Source organism: Oncorhynchus mykiss, chromosome 9 (assembly GCF_013265735.2).
Source record: "Oncorhynchus mykiss isolate Arlee chromosome 9, USDA_OmykA_1.1, whole genome shotgun sequence".
NCBI lineage: Eukaryota > Metazoa > Chordata > Actinopteri > Salmoniformes > Salmonidae > Oncorhynchus > Oncorhynchus mykiss.
The window spans coordinates 46,913,978-46,928,823 of NC_048573.1; the positions used below are offsets into that span (position 1 = coordinate 46,913,978).

A 14,846-nucleotide genomic window follows, 5' to 3' on the forward strand; every position below is an offset into this window, starting at 1 on the left:
ATAGGTCTGTAACAGTTTGGGTCTAGAGTGTCTCCTCCTTTGAAGAGGGGGGTGACCCCGCCGCTTTCCAATCTTTAGGAATCTCACACGATATGAAAGAGAGGTTAAACAGACTAGTAATGGCGGCGGATAATTTTAGGAAGAGAGGGTCCAGATTGTCTAGACAAGCTGATTTGTGGGGATCCAGATTTTGCAGCTCTATCAGAACATCAGCTGTCTGGATTTGGGTGAAGGAGAAGCAGGGGGGGCTTGGGCTAGTTGCTGCGGGAGGTGCAGAGCTGTTGGCCGGGGTTGGGGTAGCCAGGTGGAAAGCATGGCCAGCCGTAGAGAAATGCTTATTGAAATTCTCGATTATCGTGGATTTATCAGTGGTGACAGTGTTTCCTAGCCTCAGCGCAGTGGGCAGCTGGGAGGAGGTGCTCTTGTTCTCCATGGACTTTACAGTGTCCCAAAACTTTTTGGAATTAACGCTGCAGGATGCAAATTTCTGTTTGAAAAAAGCTAGCCTTAGCTTTCCTAACTGACTGTATATTGGTTCCTGACTTCCCTGAAAAGTTGCATTTCGCAGGGACTATTCGAAGCTAGTGCAGTATGCCACAGGATGTTTTTGTGCTGGTCAAGGGCAGTCAAGTCTGGAGTGAACCAAGGGCTGGCTATATCTGTTCTTAGTTCTACATTTTTTGAAAGGGGCATGCATATTTAAGATGTTGAGGAAAGCACTTTTAAAGAACAACCAGGCATCAATATCCTTCCAGGATACCCAGGCCAGGTCGATTAGAAAGGCCTGCTCGCAGAAGTGTTTTAGGGAGCGTTTGACAGTGATGAGGGGTGGTCGTTTGACCGCGGACCCATAACGGACGCCGGCAATAAGGCAGTGTATGTAGAGGGCAAGTTGGTCAGGATGAGATCTATGAGGGTGGCCATGTTTACGGATTTGGGGTTGTTCCTGGTAGGTTCCTTGATAATTTGTGTGAGATTGAGGGCATCTATCTTAGATTGTAGGACGGCCGGGATGTTAAGCATATCCCAGTTTAGGTCACCTAACAGTACGAACTCTGACGATAGACGGGGGGCAATAAATTCACATATGGTGTCCAAGGCACAGCTGAGAGCTGGGGGGGGGGGGGGGGTCTATAACAAGCGGCAACAGAAGTCAACAAATGAGAGTGCCTGGGGACACACATGGCCTGGGCTAACCTCTACATCACCAGAGGAACAGAGGAGGAGTAGGCTGAGGGTACGGCTAAAGGCTATAAGAACTGGTCGTCTAGTGCGTTGTGAACAGAGAATAAAAGGAGCAGATTTTGGGAGTGGTAGGATAGATTCAGGGCATAATGTACAGACAAGGGTATGGTAGGGTGTGTGTACAGTGGAGGTAAACCTACGCATTGAGTGATGATGAGAGATGTTGCATCTCTGGAGGCGCAAGAGATGTAATAACCTTTAATCTGGTTTAGATTATTAATCAACCTACCAGGGTGTTTACAAACACTAAAGGAATAAGATCATCCACATGTATCTATCACATTTTTACTAATACTGTAGAACTTTGTTCTAAAGCTGTATCCGTACCCATTGGACGCAGTGACCACAATAGTGGCTATATCCAGGAAAGCCAAAGTTCCAACAGCTGGGCCTAAAATAGTGTATAAAGAGATCATACAAAAGATTTTGCTGTGACTCTTATGTTGATGATTTAAAACATATTTGTTGTTCTGATGTGATTAATGAGGAGCATCCAGACGCTGCACTTGATGAATTTATGAAATTGCTTCTTCCAATCTTTGATAAACATGCACCTGTTAAGAAACTGACTGTTAGAACTGTTTAGGCTCCAATAATTTACAAACTGTATGGTTGAAAGAGATGGAAGGAGTGGTTAATAAGTCTGGCTGCACATCTGATCAATAATGACAACCCTCCTGGTATTGACAACTTAGATGACAAACTACTGAGGATGGTAGCTGACTCTATAGCCACTCCTATCTGTCATATGTTTAATCTGAGCCTAGAGGAAAGTCTTTGTCCTCAGGACTGGAGGGAAGCCAAAGTAATTCCGCGACCCAAGAGTGGTAAAGCGGCCTTTACTGATTCTAACAGCAGACCTATAAGCTTGCTGCCAGCTCTAAGTAAACTGTTGGAAAAAATTGTGTTTGACAAAATACAATGATATTTCTTGGTAAACAAATTAACAGCAAACTTTAAGCATGCTTATAGAGGACACTCAACATGTACTGCACTGACACAAATGACTGATGATTGGTTGAAATAAATTGATAATAAAAAGATTGTGGGAGCTGTACTGTTATATTTCAGTGCAGCCTTTGATATTATTGACCATAACCAGTAAACCACATAAACTTGTGTTATGGCTTTTAAACCTTTGCCATATCGTGGATTCAGAGCTATCTAATAGAACTCAAAGGGGTTTCTTTAATGGAAGCTTCTCTAATGTCAAACATGTAAAGTGTGGTGTACCGCATGGCAGCTCTCTATGCCCTCTACTGTTTTCTATTTTTTACCAATGACCTGCCAATGGCATTAAACAAAGCATGTGTGTCCATGTATGCTGATGATTTAACCAGATACGCATCAGCAACCACAGCTAATGAAGTCACTGAAACCCTTTAACAAAGAGTTGCAGTCTGTTTTGGAATGGGTGGCCAGTAATAAACTGGTCCTGAACATCTCTAAACCTAAGAGGATTGTATTTGGTATAAATCATTCCTTAAGTTCTAGACATCAGCTGAATCTGGTAATGAATGGTGTGGTTGTTGAACAAGTTGAGGATACTAAATTACTTGCCGTTACTTTAGATTGTAAACTTCCATGGTCAAAACATATAGATTAAATGGTTGTAAAGATGGGGAAAGGTCTGGCTATAATAAAGAGATGTTCTTCTTTTTTGACACCACACTCCAAAAAAGAAAGTTATGTAGGCTCTAGTTTTGTCTAATCTTGATTATTGTCCAGTCATGTGGTCCAGTGCTGCAAGGAAATACCTAGTTAAGCTGCAGCTGGCCCAGGACAGAGTGGTATGTTTTGCTCTTAATTGTAATCAGAGGGCTGATATAAATACTATGCATGCCAGTCTCTCTTGGCTAAGAGTTGAGGAGACTGACTGCATCACTTCTTCTTTTTATCAGAAACATTAATGTGTTGAAAATCCCAAATTGTTTGCATAGTTAACATACACACAGTTCTGACACACACACTTATCCTACCAGACATGCCACCAGGGGTCTTTTCACAGTATTATATAGAGCTCTAATTGCATGGAACCTCCTTCCATCTCATATTGCTCAAATAAACAGCAAACCTGGTTTCAGTTAAAGCAACACCTCTCCCCTATTTGACCGAGATAGTTTGTGTGTATGAATTGATATGTAGGCTACGTCAATCAAAATCAAATGTATTTTAAAGCTCTTCTTACATCAGCTGATGTCACAAAGTGCTGTACAGTAACCCAGCCTAAAACCTCAAACAGCAAGCAATGCAGGTGTAGAAGCATGGTGGCTAGGAAAAACTCCCTAGAAAGGCCAGAAACTAGGAAGAAACCTAGAGAGGAACCAGGCTGAGGGGTGGCCAGTCCTCTTCTGGCTGTGCCGGGTGGAGATTATAACAGAACATGGCCAAGATGTTCAAATGTTCATAGATTTGTCTTCCAACAAGACAATGATCCAAAACATAAAGCAAAATCTACAATGGAATGGTTCAAAAATAAACATATCCAGGTGTTAGAATGGCCAAGTCAAAGTCCAGACCTGAATCCAATCGAGAATCTGTGGAAAGAACTGAAAACTGCTGTTCACAAATGCTCTCCATCCAACCTCACTGAGCTCGAGCTGTTTTGCAAGGAGGAATGGGAAAAAATGTCAGTCTCTTGATGTGAAAAATTATAGAGACATACCCCAAGCGACTTACAGCTGTAATCACAGCAAAAGGTGGCGCTACAAAGTATTAACTTAAGGGGGCTGAATAATTTTGTACGCCCAATTTTTCAGTTTTTGATTTGTTAAAAAAGTTTGAAATATCCAATAAATGTCGTTCCACTTCATGATTGTGTCCCACTTGTTGTTGATTCTTCACAAAAAAAATACAGTTATATATCTTTATGTTTGAAGCCTGAAATGTGGCAAAAGGTCGCAAAGTTCAAGGGGGCCGAATACTTTCGCAATGCACTGTATAATCACAGTGGTTGTCGAGGGTGCAACAGGTCAGCACCTCAAGAGTAAATGTCAGTTGGCTTTTCATAGCTGATCATTCATTGTATCTCTACCGCTCCTGCTGTCTCTAGAGACTTGAAAACAGCAGGCCTGGGACAGGTAGCACGTCCGGTGAACAGGTCAGGGTTCCATACGTGTGCCTTTAATTGTTTTAATGTATTTCTGTCCTTGAGCTGTTCTTGTCAATTGAAGTGATGTATTATGTCATTCTGTATTATGTTTCATGTTTTGTGTGAACCCCAGGATTAGTAGCTGCTGCTTTTGCAACAGCTAATGGGGATCCTAATAAAATACCCCAAAATAACAAAACTGAAACACTCTGGGCAGAGAGAAAGAGGGGTGATCCCAAAGAGGATTAGATTAGCAGGACTTTGGTAAATGCATTGATTCCTATTATTCCTTATTATCCTGACTTTCAATATTATATAATTTGCCTGAAACTAAAACAGATATGCATGAACGAGATTAGGGCCCGTAATATGTTCCTTCCCCCGTTCAAATTAAGTGACAAAAGCCTGTCTGCCACACAGGTCTGGTGCCTTCAAGAGGGAATAGTGAGCAATAGGGCCCTTTAAATGTTATTTGCAACTTTTAGCCTCTTCCTAAAAAACATGAGCAGTAACAGAATGATGAAAAAACATTTTGGGTTTTTTTTTCAGTGACTTTAAACATGATTTGAACATATTTCAAAAAGCCCTGAAATTAGCACAACCCTGTGAACTGGTTATGAGACTCACAACTGGGCATATTGTCCATTTTTAGAAGAGTTTGGGCCTGTGTGTTATTGTTATTGTATTCGCCCATTAGACTTTTGTGGCTGGGATGCACTCACTCAGATGATTGCATCGCTAACAGCCCCCCGCTGCTCGCCAGGCTTTTAGACCGAGAGTGGCTTTACACTTTACACCGAGAGTGGCTTTACGCATTTTAATAGGGATTCTGAATGGAGTGAGAGAGAAGCAGGAATCCAAATATTTTCTATCGGAAGAAGGCGAAGTAATGACAACCCCCGAGTGTGATGAGCTGACGGGGTTTCCGAGGAGGACTGTGTTGTGTGGCTATGCTAATGTTTCAAAAGGAGCCTGTCGGCACGCCAAGAACTGTCACGTCTGGGAGTACTGGGCATTGGAAAGAGGGAGAAAAAAAGGGTCCAAAAAGGCAAATCCATGTTCATAATTACTTTCCGCCTCGATGCCAGACGACATTCCATCTGAAAAAAGTTCAAAGATACTGAGGCAAAGCCGATGCCTTTTTTTGCGGGTTCTTGCTCATCTTTCAATAAAATTGAGTTAAGCCCCATGTTTAACTCCTGGAGAAGAGAGCTTGATAATTACTTCTCTAAGATCTGTGGGCGTGGTTGGCTGTCATTCCACATTGATATATAATATCATTCACTTCAGCTATCTGATCTGGTTGGATTTATTGTTAACGCTCATTTTACTCAGTCTCAAGGCTATTCATGGGGAACACTTAAGCTATGGGTTTTCCTTACATCCGGGATTCATTTTCAGTATCATACATTTTCACTATGGCTCTTTGCTAAACATCATTTTGTCTTGTGTCAAACTTTATTTTGCAGGGAGCAAACATTTCTTTCAAAATATATAGTAGCTATCTTCTGCAGGGACACGGGTGCATACAGTATAATTAATGATCCATATATATTACTCATTGCCACTTCATTCTTAAGTTCTGCATGCAATGCATAGGCATAGTCTTTATAATATAGCCTTTGTTGTATCAAATTGTATTGTCATTTGTACAGGTTAGGCAATCATATTCACTCATCATGGGGCTATGACATTTTTATGTTGATCTAGCACGGCTCTAGCGCATGTTTGCAGTCTAGGCTTTATGTTTGGTTTCAGGTGAGTAACCCACAGGCCTACTATTTCCCCTTAACATGTTGTGCCGTTTCTTCTCCACTCGCTATCGCTCTCTCCTCTCTACTAATTCTAGTAGAATGTATGGAACGGCATAGAACACCGGCACGTCTTTCATGGTTGTGCCCTGCCGGCCGTGAGAACTCCCATCCACTGCTCTACAGGCTGATTGCTGTTGTGCTGTTCACAGCTACACTGAGTGTACACAACATTAAGAACAGGCTCGTTCAATGACAGCTTTCACCTGGATTCACCTGGTCAGTCCCTTATTGATGTCACTTGTTAAATACACTTCAGTCAGTGTAACCGAAGGGGAGGAGACAGGTTAAAGAATCATTTTTAAGCCTTGAGACATGGATTGTGTATGTGTGCCATTCAGAGGGAGAATGGTCAAGACAAAAGATTTCAGTGTCTTTGAACGGGGTATGATAGTAGGTGCCAGGCACACCAGTTTGGGTTTTTCTGATGGGTTTTTCACATTCAACAGTTTCCTGTGGGTATTAAGAATGGTACAACACCCCAAAAAAATTCTGCCAACTTGACAACTGTGGGAAGCATTGGAGTCAACATCCCTGTGGAGCACTTTCGACACCTTGTAGAGTCCCTGTCGTTTTGGAACTAAACTATTCATTCAATACATACAATTATTTCGCTATAATGAATAATAGGTCTAATGAATATCAATTGACACAATATTATGGCCATAGATGAGCAAAGTAACCCTGATATGTATCAAATTACATTTAAAAACATTTTACATGTAATTGTACAATTCTTTTCTCCGATATGGTTTTGCATAAGGAAAATTGAAGGTATTTTTCTGTTATTTAATATGGTGTTTAATTTTTGCTAGAAATTGAATATAGAATCGAATATATTCTATTTTCTATTGTATGTGTTCTACCAGTAATCAACATATTGTTCAATGTAAATAAATAAATAAATAAATAAATAAAAAAGGCCAGTGTTTATTCTTTGACTTTAACTAATATGATTTTTTTTTGCTGTTGCCAGGAGCATACCACACTGTATCCCACTGCTGGATTAACTCTGAAGCGTTGGTCCTGGTCAGTCCCTGGATGGGAGACGAGATGCTGCTGGAAGTGGTTTCAGAAGGCACTAGGATGCACTCTTTCCTCTGGTAAAAAAAAAAAAGATGTATCCCAATATGCAGGGCAGTGATTGGGGACAATGCCATGTGTAGGATGCCGTATTTCAGATGGGATGTTAAAACGGGTCACTAAAGATCCCTTAGCACTTATTGTAAGAGTTAGGGGTGGTAACCCCGGTGTTTCTAAATTCCCAATCAGGCCCTCATACCATCATGGTCACCTAATCATCCCATGCTTCAAATTGTCTTATTCATCCCCCTCCTCTCCCCTTTTTAACCTTTATTTAACTAGGCAAGTCAGTTAAGAACAAATTCTTATTTTCAATGACGGCCTAGGAACAGTGGGTTAACTGCCTGTTCAGGGGCAGAATGACAGATTTGTACCTTGTCAGCTCGGGGGTTTGAACTTGCAACCTTCCGGTTACTAGTCCAACCACTAGGCTACCCTGCCACCCCAATTATTATACAGGCTGTTGCTGTAAATGAGAATGTGATCAGTCAACTTACCCGTTTAGTTTTTTTTGCCGCGGTATTAAGTATTGTTTTGGTATTGCGTATTGTGATAATAAACCTGGTAACGGTATCAAAGTCAAAAATCTGGTATCGTGACAACACTACTCGATTCTGGTAAGTTACCATTTTTCTCTCTAAATTGTTTGGGAAGAGCCCGTAAGTAAGCATTTCACTGTTTGTCTACACAAATAACATCAGCAAAGACTTGGGAGTTTTTCAGGTGTTTCTAATAGGTACTAACTCAGGGGGTGAATACTTATCTAATCAAGGTATATTAGTGTTTTATTTTTCATTAATCTTCCTTCTACCAGAGTATTTTGTGTAGATCATTGACAGCATGTGAGGACTGAAAATAGTTAGTGCGAAAAGGGTCATTGTAGATAACCGAGTAGCTACCCAGACTAACTATTTATATTTTAGTCATTTAGCAGACTCTCTTGTCCAGAGCAACTTAGAGTAGCGAGGGCATACATTTTCATACTGGTTCCCTGTGGGAATCGAACCCACAACCCTGGTGTTGCAAGCGCCATGCTCTACCAACTGAGCCATACAGGACTACGATGATCAAAGTGAGCCGCTGTTGTTGGGAAGTCAAAACTGTCCAACTTCTTGGAGCAGCTTGCAATGGTCATCAGTCTCATTACATTGTCCTCAAGAAAGAGCAATCTTGAGGCAGTCTTTATGCTGTTTTGGAGAAAGAATCCTCTCTCGGCGGGCACACTGTAAACGGGGATAATCAACACAATCCTCACCAATTTTGCCCAGTAGGGGCACACTTAGCTGACGTCCCTTATGATGACCTCAAGTCCTTTGCGTGAGTAAAAATGGAAACACACACACCCAAAACTAATTTTCAAGCAGCGTGGGGATTTATAAGCATATTAAGTATATTTGCCTTTGAAGTTGGAGCACATCAACTGGTATTTTCATCAATTAATAAAAATGATTATTTTGCAATGGTTTTTATTTTTCTCCCAGACAATTTGGCCGGCAACAATTATATTATATATTTTTTACTATTATTATTTATTTATTTTTAAATCGGCCATAAGTCGTCATATACCGGCTATCGGAAACCCTGATCTGTTCAGGTGGTATGCGAATTAAGGTGGGTCCAAGGTGTCTAGGATGATGGTGTTGATGTGAGCGATGACTAGCCTTTCAAAGCATTTCATTGCTACAGATGTGAGTGCTACGGGGCGACAATCATTTAGACAGGTTACCTTGGTGTTCTTGGGCACAGAGACTATGGTGGTATGCTTGAAACATGTAAGTATTACAGACTGGGTCAATGAGAGGTTGAAAATGTCAGTGAAGACATCAGTGAACGGCTGATGAAGACATCAGTGAACGGCTACGGAGAGGGAGATCACACAGTCGTCCGGAACAGCTGGCGTTCTCATGCATGGTTCAGTGTTGCGTGCCTCGAAGCGAGCATAGAAGGCATTTAGCTCTTCTGGTAGGTTCGAGTCACTGGGAAGTTCGCGGCTGGGTTTCCCTTTGTAATCCGTGATAGTTTGTCCTGCCACATCCAACAAGTGTCAGAGCCGGCGGAGTAGGATTCAATTTTAGTCCTGTATTGACGCTTTGCCTGTTTGATGAATCGACGAAAGTCGTGGCAGTAATTCTTAGAAGTGTCGGATTAGTGGCCCTCTCCTTGAAAGCGGCAGCTCTAGTCTTTAGCTCAGTGTGGATGTAGTGTTGAATGGTATACCAAAATATCAGAACTTTTTCGATACTAGAACATCAACAACCGTTTGTTATTACCATTGTTTTTACTTTCAGTACTTTTGTTAAATATGTCTCATGAATCAAATCTGCATCAGCACAGCCAATGCCGCCCATATAGCACATACCTGCTCCACTTAGCCTGCATTGGGAGTCTGGGCTGCTTCATGTTAGCTCCACACTCATGCTGCACAGAAGTTAATACACTTGAATGTTGTGACACGGCATGTAGAATTGTTGAAACTGTTAATTACTGTTTTCAAAACAATGTCCATGCAGGCTAGAACACTTTACAATGCAAGAAGATACAGGTAGCTTCCAGCTTTGCAGGCTAACTTTGCTTGCCTTCTTTCTGCTAAAGACAACATCAATTCACTACCCCAGTACTAATGTTTGTGATAATATGTAAACCATAATGCTAAATATGCTTATTTTAAAGCTGATTGCCACCAAAACTTTATTAATTCACTTAATTATCAGCCATTCTCTCATGTCTCTACCAAAGATGATCCATTCTATTGCCTCAGCGAACTGACTCGCCTCGTGAATGACGTCATTACTGGTTAAAAGATAAAAGAAGCTATCTGTATTCCCTTGAAATCGGTGAAAACAAGATCAATAACTCAATGCATGCACACACTCCTATTGAATATGCATTCCCCTGTATTGTGAACAGGCCTAGGCTGCATCATGATTTAGCCAGTTTATCAATATTTATTTATTTAACTAGGCAAGTCAGTTAAGAACAAATTCTTATTTACAATGACGGCCTACGAAAAGGCCTCCTGCGGGGATGGGGGCCTGCGATAAAAAATAAATACAATATAAATATAGGACAAAACACACATCATGACAAGGAGAGAGAGATTCAATAGAGATTTAACATTCAAATGAATTATTAACATGGTCACTCACTTATGTAGTTAGACTGTCAAAAACAAAGTCAAATTGCTTGTATGATTGTATAATTCATTCATTAATGCATACATGGCTGTCTTTGGAAAAATGTTGATGTAGAAACTTCTAATGTAATGATATTGAACTCAAAACATGCCCATATTGAACAGAGCAATAGCTGAGTTTCTGTTTGGATCAAGTGCAATTCTATGACTTTGGCTAATAGGCTTTCTTTTTTTGCCGTGGTATCATTTTGGTATTGAGTATTGTAATGGTATCCAGTAAACCTGGTATCGATGTTAAAATTCTGGTATCAGTACAACACTATGTAGATGTTGCCTGTAATCCATGGCTTCTGGTTGGGATATGTACGTAAGGTGGCTTTGTTGATGCACTTATTAATGAAGCCAGTGACTGATTTGTTGAATTCCTCAATGTTATCGGATGAATCCCGGAACATATTCCAGTCTGTGTTAGCGAAACAGTCCTGTAGCTTAGCATTCGCTTCATCGGACCACTTCCGTATTGTGCGCATCACTGGTACTTCCTGTTTGAGTTTTTGCTTGTAAGCAGGAATCGGGAGCATAGAGTTATTGTCAGATTTTCCAAATGCAGGTTGAGGGAGAGCTTTGTATGCGTTTCTGTGTGTGGACTAAAGATGATCTAGAATTTTGTTGCCTCTAGTGGCACAGGTGACGTGGTAGTAAAAATGCGGTAAAACAGACTTCACCACATTGAAATCACCGGCCACGAGAAGTGCCACATCTGGGTGTGAATTTTCTTGTTTACTTATGGCCCTATACAGCTCGTTGAGTGCAGTCTTAGCGCAACCATCTGTCTTTCTTTGGTGGTAAATAGACAGCTCCAAAAAATGAAATGCTGACAAAAATGTAAACGCAACATGTAAAGTGTTGGTTTCATGAGCTGAAATGAAAGATACCATAAATATTCCATAAGCACAAAAAACGTATTTCTCTAAAATGTTGAGCAGAAATTTGTTTACATCCCTGTTAGTGAGCATTTCTCCTTTGCCAAGATAATCCATCCACCTGGCAGGTGTAGCATATATAGAAGCTGATTAAACAGAATTATCATATCATCATCATCAAGTCAATGCACAGATGTATCATATTTTGAGGGAGCATACAATTGGCATCAGAGCTGTTGCCAGATCATTTAAATGTTAATTTCTCTACCATAAGCCTCCCCAACGTAATTTTTGAGAATTTTGCAGTGCATCCAACTGACCTCACAACCACATGTAACCATGCCAGCCCAGGACCTCCACATGCTGCTTCTTCACCTGCAGGATTGTTTGATACCAGCCACCCAGACAGCAGATGAAATTGTGGGTTTGCACAACCAAATAATTTCTGCACAAACTGTCAGAAACCATCTCAGGGAAGTTCATCTATGTGCTCGTCGTCCTTACCAGGGTCTTGTCCTGACTGCAGTTCAGCGTTGTAACCGAATTCATCTTCGATGGCCACTGGCACACTGGAGAAGTGTGCAGTTCATGGTTGAATCCTGGTTTCAATTGTACTGGGCAGACGGCAGACATGGCATCATGTTGGCGAGCGGTTTGCTGATGTCAATATCGTGAACAGAGTGCCCCATGGTGGCCGTGGGGTCATGGTGTGGGCAGGCATAAGCTACGGAAAACGAACACAATTGAATGCACAGAGACACCGTGACGAAATCCTGAGGCCCATTGTCGTCCCATTCATCCGCCACAATCACATCATGTTTCAGCATGATAATGCACGGCCCCATGTCGCAAGGATCTGTACACAATTCCTGGAAAATGTCCCAGCTCTTCCATGACCTGAAAAAGACTACATTTTCTTCATGTTTCTTTAGACCAGACATGTCACCCATTGAGCATGTTTGGGATGCTCTGGATTGACGTGTATGACAGTGTGTTCCAGATACCGCCAATATCCAGCAACTTCGAACAGCCATTGAAGAGGAGTGGGGCAACATTCCACAGGCCAATCAACAGCCTGATCAACTCTTTGTGAAGGAGATGTGGTCGCACTGCATGAGGTAAATGGTGTTCACACCAAATACGGACTGGTTTTCTGATCCACACCCTTACCTTTTTAAAGTATCTGTGACCAACAGAGGCATATCTGTATTCCCAGTCATGTGAAATCCATAGATTAGGGCTTAATTTATTTATTTCAGTTGACTAAGGAGAGTGCTCAGTAAAATCGTAGAAATAGTTGCATGTTGTGTTTATATTTTTGTTCAGTGTTGATATAAACTCTCTCGGTAAATAGTATGGTCTGCAGCTTATCAGGAAGTATTCCTAACTCAGCCAAGCAAAAACTCCACACTTTCTTATATTAGAGATTGCACACCAGCTGTTGTTAACAAAGAGACACACCCTCCCCCTTCATCTTACTCGAGACTGCCAACCGGTCTTGACGATGCATGGAAAAGCCATCCAGATGTACAGTACCAGTCAAAAGTTTGGACACACCTACTCATTCCAGGGTTTTTCTTTATTTTTACTATTTTCTACATTGTAGAATAATAGTGAAGACATCAAAACTATTACCTCTATGGGATCGGTGTCCCCCCCAGGACGGTTGAGCTAACGTGCGCTAATGTAATTAGCATGACGTAAACAACAAAAACATTTCTCAGGACATAGACATGTCTTATATGCGCAGAAAGCTAAAATTCTTGTTAATCTAACTGCATTTACAGTAGCTCGTTATGTACTTGAAAAATGTATCAATTGACCAATTCGTCACATTTGGGCAGACTTGATACAACATTTTGAACAGTAATACGGTTCATTGGATCACATCCTGCTTTAGTTTTTGCTTGTAAGCAGGAATCAGGAGGAGAATTATGGTCAGATTTGCCAAATGGAGGATGGGTGAGAGCTTTGTATGCATCTCTGTGTGTGTAGTAAATGTGGTCTAGAGTTTTTTTTCCCCTCTGGTTGCACATGTGACATGCTGGTAGAATTTAGGTCAAACTGATTTAAGTTTGCCTAAATTAAAGTCCCCGGCCACTAGGAGCGCAGCTTCTGGATGAGCATTTTCTAGTTTAATTAAGGCCTTATTCAGTTGGTTGAGTGTAGTCTTAGTGCCAGCATCGGTTTGTGCTGGTAAATGGACGGCCATGAATAATATAGATGACAACTTTCTTGGTAGATAGAGTATCTTATGATAAGCTGTAGACACACTACCTCGGCAAGCAATACCTCAAGACTTCTTTAATATTAGACATCGCACTCCAGCTGTTATTGACAAATAGACACACACACCCTCTGTTTTGTCGGTAAATGGAAAATCATGCCTGCTTTATATTATCCGTGTCGTCGACTCGGTGAAACATAAGATATTACAGTTAATGTCCCGTTGTTTTTTTTATGTCCCATTGGCAATCATTTTCCAATGATTACACGTTGGCCAACAGAATGGATGGCAGTGGGGATTTGCTCGCCTACAAATTCTCAGAATACAGCCCGACCTCTGTCCCCTTTTTCTCCATCTTTTCTTGAAGCAAATGATGGGGATTTGGGACTGTTCCCAAGAAAGAAGTAAATAATTTGCGTCGGACTCGTTAAAGGAAAAAGCTTCTTCCAGTTCGAGGTGAGTAATCACTGTTCTGAGGTCCATAAGTTATTTTCAGTCACAAGAGACGGTAGGAAAAACTTTACGTACAAAATAAGTTTAGAAATAAGTTACAAACAACGCAAAAAAACTAACAAAATAGCACAGTTGGTTAGGAACATATAAAATGTCAGCCATCCTCTCCGGCGCCATTCTCTGTTTGTATATATTTTTGTGACATTTATTATTTCAGCTGGAAAGTTTTGAATAGAAAACTCTACGGTCGAAAGCCTTTTCAGCATCAACAGCCATTAATGATAAGTCTACATCTTGTTTAACAGCATATTGTACTATACTAAAACATGGTCTTGTATTTGTTTGTAAGTGTCTATTTTTAATAAGTGTCTATAAAAATAATATGTATCAAGTCTGGTAATATTTTTGCCATTCTGTTGATTATGAGTTTTGTTATTATTTTATTGGTCGCAATTTATTAAATGTATGGGTCTGCAATCTACAGGGGACTCCAGATTTTCCTGGTTTTAATATACCTGAAATAAACTGTTTGATACATGCCACATAGACAAAAATGTTTTGTGTTTTTTTGGCGGAGCTGTGCACTCTACCGGAGTGGACACAGCTCACTGCTGATTGCACATGGGCAATTCCAAGGGAACAGAGCGATGCTGAGACTCAGATTTTTCACTTTAAAATGTACAGCTGAAGTCAGAAGTTTGCATACACCATATCCAAACACATTAAAAGTCAGTTTAACAATTCCTGACATTTAATCCTAGTAACAATTCCCTGTCTTAGGTCAGTTAGGATCACCACTTTATTTTAAGATTGTGACATGTCAGAATAATAGTAGTGAGAATGATTTATTTCAGCTTTTATTTCTTTCATCACATTCCCA

The 14,846-nt window shown here is 40.8% G+C and overlaps 1 protein-coding gene and 1 non-coding gene across 3 annotated transcripts in view; both read right to left on the minus strand.

Moving 5' to 3' along the window:
• The window catches only part of LOC110532232 (forkhead box protein J3), a 99,959-nt gene that overhangs the window by 57,455 nt on the left and 27,658 nt on the right, over positions 1 to 14,846 (minus strand). The gene's annotated exons all lie outside the window — the stretch shown is intronic.
• Positions 8,218 to 8,288, minus strand: trnaa-ugc. The gene has a single exon. It is a non-coding gene; the product is annotated as a tRNA-Ala (tRNA).